The sequence below is a fragment of the Ursus arctos genome, unplaced genomic scaffold, assembly GCF_023065955.2.
Source record: "Ursus arctos isolate Adak ecotype North America unplaced genomic scaffold, UrsArc2.0 scaffold_17, whole genome shotgun sequence".
In the NCBI taxonomy this organism is placed as follows: Eukaryota; Metazoa; Chordata; class Mammalia; order Carnivora; family Ursidae; genus Ursus; species Ursus arctos.
The window spans coordinates 2,759,783-2,767,769 of record NW_026622841.1 but is presented as its reverse complement, the minus strand read 5'-3'; the positions used below and the strand labels follow the sequence as shown (position 1 = coordinate 2,767,769).

At 43.6% G+C, this 7,987-nt stretch overlaps 1 long non-coding RNA gene across 1 annotated transcript; it reads left to right on the top strand.

Moving 5' to 3' along the window:
- Nucleotides 1-1,195: 1,195 nt before the first annotated feature.
- On the top strand, nucleotides 1,196-3,435 carry LOC130543952 (uncharacterized). Its single transcript, XR_008959753.1, has 2 exons — nucleotides 1,196-1,540; nucleotides 3,100-3,435. It is a non-coding gene; the product is annotated as an uncharacterized LOC130543952 (long non-coding RNA).
- Nucleotides 3,436-7,987: the final 4,552 nt, after the last annotated feature.

The following is a 7,987-nucleotide window of genomic DNA, read 5'->3' as shown; positions in this document are numbered from 1 at the left end:
ACCCAGGCGCCCCTGATCCTTACTGACTTCTTAAGCTTATCAATACCTGTGTTTTTCTCCTCACAAGGAAGGAAGTTACCACACTTCCATATCCCTTGGTGTTCTTCTCCCACACCTTGGATGTTGATACTGCCCATGGGTTAGATTCTGGGTTCTCTCAAGAATAAATGTCACCAAATTATTTGGCTCCTTTGAATTCCCTGTCTTTTATAGCCATCTCTAAGGGTCTACTTCTCTTATTTTTAGTACTTTCTCCCAAGTGTTCTCTCACAAAAAAGTGGGTCTTTGGCAAACCATCTGAGACCTATTCAGGAGGATTGCTTCTATTACGCCTTCAGATTTGAATGACAGCTTTTCTAGAAATAATATTCTAGGTTCAAATCTGTTTTCCTTTAATTATTTAAAAACATTGCTCCATTGTTCTCTTGCAGTCAGTGCTGCTGTTGAGAAGTCTAATGACAATCTGGGTCCTGTTCTTTGTGCATGAACTGCTCATTACTTATGGAAGCTTTCAGAATATTCTCTTTGTATTCGGTGGTCTTAAATTTCACTATGATATGTCTACATGTGGGGTTTTCCTTATTTTCCCCCTTTTTAAAAACTTCTGTGAGTTTTTCTTTCTTTCTGGGACATATACCTGCATTGTTTTTCCAAATATTTATTCCACTCTGGTTTTACTGATCCCTCCTCCTGGGATTTCTATTGCCCGGATATCGGTGTTTTTATTGTCAATCTCTTACGCTTTTCTTTGATGTTTCCTCTCTCTCCAGCCTCTCCTCTAGCCTTCTAGGAAAAATGCCTTAATCTTATATTTTCACTCATTAATTCATCTTTCAGCTCTTCCTATCTCATTATTTGTCCTTTTTATTATGCCCTCACACCTTTATTGTTTGTGGTTTTCAAATTCTTCACTATAGCTCTCAATTACAATAATAGTATAAAATGTAGGAAAATAATAAACTCTGAAGGTAGTTTCCCAGTTAAATGGAAACTTAGTATTTTAAATATTTGAAGTCAGAAATTAAGATAAATGAGAAACCACGAAATCTGGGCTTTGGAAAAAGTTTTATAACACCACAATACTACATTTCTTGGGACTTGCTTCACCAGAAACCCATTCAGTCGGCACCTTGATCTTGGACTTCCGGCCTCCAGAACGTGAGGAGTCAAGTCTGTTTCTCAGGTCACCTGTTCCATGGTATGGGTTACAGCCATCGGAGCCACTGTGTGTGCTGGCCATTCTCCTGCTGGACACCAGCTCCCACCTGCCACCTGGAAAAGCCGCCCCCCACCCCTGCACCAAGCTCTGTGAAGCATCTGGAGCAGACCCTGCCCCACGGGGAGAGGTGGGCAGTGCCGACCCGAATCGTGGTAGTCATGCTCCAGAACAGGAAGGCACCTGGACGTGGTGGGTGCCTGCAAAACAGCGATGCCTCGCTCTACACTCCTGCGGACGGACACGCCTCTCAGAGTGAGTCTGCTGGTGTCGGTAACGCAGCCGAATTGTCTTATCTGCACCCGCTTTATTCTGCAGGAAGAGGTAGGTCATCCCCGGGCGTAGAGAGAAGCCCCCCTGGGGCAACGGCGTCGGGGTGCCCCCAGACTGTGCCACCTGCTTTAAGGGGCTTCACGGTCGGCCGTTCACGGCTAAGTCCATTGCTTCCCTTGTAAACGACAAATAACCATGTGAAAATAATTACTCCATGGGGCTAAAGCACCACATGAGTATTTCCCCCCAGAATATTTCCCAAAATCTTTAGGAAATGGGAATTCATGAGTAACCTTTTAGAATGGACATAGCTGAGGAGGGGCTTCCTGGAGGTTAATTTTCTTTCGCGGTGGTGGAATTTCGCGTTTGGTGGTCTAGGTTCAGATCCCCCCGCTGAGTCTCAGCTGAATCATTTAACTTGTCGGAACCTTAGCTTCTTCCTTTACAAAATGAGAAAATGACTCACACCGGCGTCTGAAACGTGAAGGACTCTAACAGCTGGGGCTGAGCGGTAGGCCCCAGCTCTGCCAAGTGCACTTTTGGGTAAACACAGCACTACAGCCACCGTGCCCCCCCCCCCCCACTGGGCACTTCCAGCCAGCCCGCTCGCCCTTCCCTACGAGCAGGTATTGGTGTCTATTGTCCTTCGTTCTTTCTTAAAGGTGGACATAATCCTGGCAGTTTATTTCTCGAATAATGAAAAAGCAATTTGTCATTAATACATAGTTACCTAACATTTTAGAGAAGACTGTTACGGGAGTAGCTGACTTTAAAGAGGATTGGGTTAGAATTTTATCTGTGCCTCTTCCTTTCTCTGTTGTTTTGGGAAAATTACTCAGCGTCTCTGAGCCTCCATTTCTGCATCCATGAAACCGACACCATCATACCTATTTGGCAGGGGTCCTGGGAGAGTGGGTGGGATTATCTACGGGCAGCCCCCTAACAGGATCGCAGGGTGTCTGGCGCCCAGCCAGGGCTGGGTCTGTGATCTTGATACTTTCTGCTACTCTGAGTGACATGTTTGCATCGGCTTCTCATCTTGCCCTTCTAGATGTTAGCCAGCAGGGAGGCCTTGGCCTTCCCACGGCTGGAATATTGCCTTCTAAATTTTCTTAAGCTTTTGCAACGTTAGGAAGCCAAAGATACCTTAGCTAGAGCCCTAGGTCAATTTCACTAAACCTGAAGCTAGAAAAAGAACAGTTTGCTGATTCACTGTGTTTGCCGAATAGACAGACTTTCGGTGTTTTTGTGCTAAAGATTTATTTAATCTCATATCATGTAATTAAAGAAAGCATGTTTGCAGTCAATTTGTGTCTGTTCCACATTGTCCTTTTGTCTTTCCGTACTTTCTAGGAGAGTCCCATTCTTGGGGGGAAACTGCGCGCAGGCAACATTTCTGAGATGTTTCATACTTTGAGTTTGACTTGGGGATATTTATGGCTGGGACTCAGGTTTCAGATGGTGGGAGGAGAGGCGGGCGGCCAATCCCGAGGCGGATCTGCTCGGGTCATTTGCATCTTGCCACCCACTTTTTAGCCCTGACATAGTTGGTCAAAGACAGCCTTTGGGGGATGTCCCAGCTCTGGTTAAGATTTCCTTGTGCTCTTTAGCTGCTGGAGCAATTTTGAAGAGAGCTACCTTGCACGTGCACACTTCGCTCACACGCGTAGCCTGTCAGAAGACCGTAAAACCCTGCCCATCGTGCAGTTGCCCCTGAGGAGGACCAGGATGACAATGAACCCTCTCACCGCTGACTTATTTTGCTCATTAATGCATTGATGTATGGCTTGTTTTTCTGTGGCTCAATGTGACATTAGTACCTACAAAAAGGCAAATGTGTGAGAACGCTTTTGGAGCAAAATCCATTTTTGCAAAGGTAATGATGTTCTAAAATTGGAAAAAGTGCAACTCAAGCAAAAAGAAATGAAATAAACCCTAAAAGGACTGAATTCTCTTTCTTTCTAGATTTTCTGAGTAGTAAAGTTTTTTCAGTGTGCTATCAGATTGCTTCCATTATTTAAAAAATATTTTTAACACAGGAAAAAGTTAATAAGTTTCATATTTTATATTTCGCAATGTTATCCGATCGTCTTCCGCTCCTCCAGATGTTGGCTCGCGCTGTACAGCCAGGCTTATGGTTTAAAATGGATCCTATATAAGGATTCATTCCAAAGCCCAGAAAAAAAATGCTCGGGCCCAGCGAGGGCCTTGTATATTGCCACAGGACCACTATACAAGCATGCGCCCGGATTTGAACACTGCAGAATTCACAAGGAATAATTTACAGGTTCTAACTGGGAATAACAGTGAGACATAGACTTTTTAAATGTCATGTTGATATTTTATAAATGAAGCTTTTGGGGGTAAAGAAACTACAAGAAAACACTCAAGTGGAGTTCTACTTTGTGCCAGACCCACGTAAGCAGGCAGGTGGAAGAGTCCAGAAGGACTGGCTGGGCTCGTTGCTCTGTGTGCTTGAAGAATGTATGTCTATGAGGAAATGCCAGGAAGAACAATCTGTTGCTCCCCTCCAGGTGCGAACGGATTTCTGAGCAAGCGCCCTGCCTGTGTGCCCTCGCCTTCCTTGCGTCCCTGTCTCTCGGGCAGGACGGGGAGGGAGGCTCGTGACATTAGTGGTTTCCAAACACCAGCGAAAAGGCAGGAGAATGTTCTCTTTGGGGGGCCGTAGGAGTCGCTGAAAGGGCCACTGGCCCGAGAACGGTGCGGTGCAGACCTGCCTATAATTAATGAACTGGGCTCCAAGTGCTGCGGCCCAGAAGCCCACCTCTGCCGAGGCCACGAGGGGAACCTAAACGCAGGCAAATTCGCAGCAGGCCGGAGTGGTGCCTGCAGACCGGTGACTGGCTCTAACGAGATGTCTCTCGGTTGACAGGTTGACAGGGACTCGGGTCCTTTTCCCTGTGCCCCTGGGGAGCCCCACTGAGGAGTCTTCTCTGTCCCTCTCTGGCTTTCTGGTTGGCCATGGGCTCCAGGGGCCCCTCATCGCTCTCCATTCTCTGAACCAACCAATATAAACCTGTCTCTTCTTACAAATAATGCATAAATTTAAAATCACTGCAAAGTAGTTTCTGAAAACACTGAGATTCTGAAATAGAAGCTGGAGGCATGGAGCTGGTTTGTGAGAGGTCATGCCCCCGAGCGGAGGACATCACAGCCCTCAGATGGCACTTGGGTGAGGAACAGCTCACGTTCGCCTGGGCAGTTAACGTTCGGTACCCATGTCTCTCTAAATAGCAGCTTGTGCTCTCAGAAGCAACGGGGCAGAGGGAGCTGGGACCTGTAAAGAGTTAAAGTAGGCTTGACTTCACGCAGGAGCCTGAGCCAGCAGGGGCTATGGGCGGAGCTCTGCAGTGGCAGGAGGGGGCTTCCCTGGGGCAGATGATCAGCTGGTTTGAAGAAGTCAGTGAGCTTTCAGAGAAGTGAATCCCACTACTGGGGGAACGAACAGGCACTGTGTTTGGTGCCCGTGATGAGAAGAGCTGTTTGGGAGGAGACTAGGTCCATGGGAGCAGAGTGGGGAGGGGAACGTGCCCTTAGGCCGTTTGAGGCACTCCAAGTATTGCCAGATGTCAAAGTACACAGATTCTTGGGCTTTAATTTTAGGTCTTATGTCATGGCTAAGAGCAGGGAGTGTGTCATTTCTGGTCACAAAGAAGCCTGAAGTCACTGTGCTGGGATGAGATGGCCAGAATGGGGGGGGGACAACCTGCATACAAAGTGCTCCTGGGCAGCCCACCCAGATGATGTCTGGGAATAGTTCTACAACCAGTGCCACGGGAAGGGGGGCTAGGTAGGGGGGAGGGGTCAAGTGACAGGAAGTTAAAGCTACACCTTCTGCTTCGTTGGCTGGAAGAGGCCCCAGGTTCTGGTTAGAGGCCTTCAGGGAACACGTTGGGAAAAACTAGGGTTCAGGGAGGCAAGAAAAAGGCCCGTGGAGGAAAGTTTGTATTTCTGGTGGAAAGACCAGGATTAGGGGCCAGAATGCCCAACTTCATTTCACCACAGGGAAGGCATTCATCCCTGAGTCACTGTTTCCTGATCTGCAAAGGGAAATCATAGTGATACCAGCCCACTGGTGACAATAAAATGAGACAATAGATGTGCAAAAGTATGAAATACATTTCGGATGGAAGACGTTGTTGTTGATAAGACATTATCATTCACACTTGGCTTCAATTGGTTTTATTGTGAACGTGACTAAGTCTTTTAAGCAACTGGTACTGGATGATAAGCTAAAGGGATTTTTAAATGTCCGTTTGCTATTTAAAATAGCATGCGTATTTTGAGTGCTTTTTAAAAAAAATTTAAAAGTAGAAATTATACACATTTTTATTTGGACTGTTTTTTAGGAGGCAATTATGTCATTTAAAAGTGAAGAGATGAACTTCAAAATCAGACAAAGACATTGCAAGAAAAAAAACCCCACAGACCAATATTTTTCATAAACATAGGTGCAAAAATTCTCAAAAGAATATTAGAAAATCAAATCCAACGATGCATACAATTACACACCACAACCAAGTGGGATTTATCCCAGGTATGAAGTCTCAACATTTGCAAATCAATTAATGCAATCCGCCATATCAATAGGCTAAAGAAGAAAAATCACATGATCATATCGATAGATGCAGAGAAAGCATCTGACAGAATCTAAAACTCATTCATGATAAAAATTCTCAGCAAACGAAGAATATAGGAGCATTTCCTCAAATTGATCAAGGAAATCTATAAAAAAAAACCTATAGCTGATATCACTTAATTGTGAGAAACTCACATCTTTCCTGCTAAGGTCAAAGAAAATATTGAAAACAAACAGAATTTGAAATTAAAAACAGATTCCCATTTACATTAGCGTCCATCCAAAATGAAACATTTATGTATAAATCTAACAAAATATGTACAAGATCTATATGAGGAAAACTACAAAACATTGACGGAAGATACCAAAGAAGAACTAAATAGATGGCAAGACAGCCCATGTTCATGGACAGGGAGACTCAATATTGTCAATGTTGTTTCTTCCCAATTTGATCTATTGATTCAATATGATCTCAGTTAAAATCCCAGCAGCTTATTTTGTGGATATTGTCAAACTGATTCTAAAGTCCATATGGAGAGGCAAAAGACCCAGAACAGCCAACACAACATTGAAAGAGATGAACCAAATCAGAGAACCGACACTACCCAACTTCAAGAAATTACTATAAATCTACTATAATCAAGACAGTGTGGTTTTGGCAATAGAATAGTTATATAGATCAATGGAACAGAACAGAGAGTCCAGAAATAGACCTTCATAAATATAATCATCTGATCTTTGAGAAAAGAGCAAAGGCAATACAATGGAGCAAAGATAGTCTCAACAAATGAGGCAAGATATCCACATGCAAAAAATTAATCTAGACACAGACCTACATCCCTCACAAAAATTAACTCAGAATGTACTATAATCTAACTGTAAAACACATAAAACTCCTAGAAGATAAGAGGAGACTATCTAGATGACCTTGGGTTTGGAGATGAATTTTTAGATTCAACACCAAAGACACAATCCATAAAAAAAGTGATAAGCTGGAGCTCATTAAAATGAAAAACTTCTGTTCTGTGAAAGGCAATGTCAGGAGAATTAGAAGGCAAGCCTGGGAGAAAATATTTTCAAAAGAACACATCTGTTAAAAGACTGTTATCCAAAAGTATACAGAACTTTAAAACTCACCAGTAATAAAATGAACAACCCAATTGAAATATAAGCAAAAGATCTGAACAGACATCTCACCAAAGAAGACATACAGATGGCAAGTAAACACAGGAAAGAATGTTCAACGTCGCATGTCCTCAGGGAATTGCAAATTAAAGGCACAATGAAATACCACCATACACCTGTTAGAATGGTCAAAATCTACAGCACTGACAATGCCGGTGAGGATGAAAAGCAATAGAAACTCTCATTCTTTGCTGGTGGGAATGCAAAATGGTGCAGCCATTTTGGAAGATAGTTGGTGGTTTCTTACAAAACAAAACATACTCTTACCAGGAGATCCAGCAGTTATGATCCTTGGTATTTACCCAAAGGATTTGAAAACTTATGCCCACACAAAAACCTTCACATAGATATTTATAGCAGCTTTATTCATAATTGTCCAAACTTGGAAGCAACCAAGACGTCCTTCAGTAGGAGGTGAATGGATAGATGAACTGTGGTCCATCCATACAATAGATTGTTATCCAGAGCTAAAAAGAAATGAGCTATCCAGCCATGGGAAGACATGGAGGAAACTTAAGTGCCTGTCACTCAGTAAAAGAAGCCAATCTGAAAAGGCCATATACTGTATGATTCCAACTATATGACATTTTAGAAAAGGCAAAACTATGAAGACAGTAAAAAGATGGGTTGCTACCAGGGATTGGGTTAGCAGGAGGAATGAACAGGGAGAACACATGGGATTTTTAGGACAGTGAAACTACTCTGTGTGATGC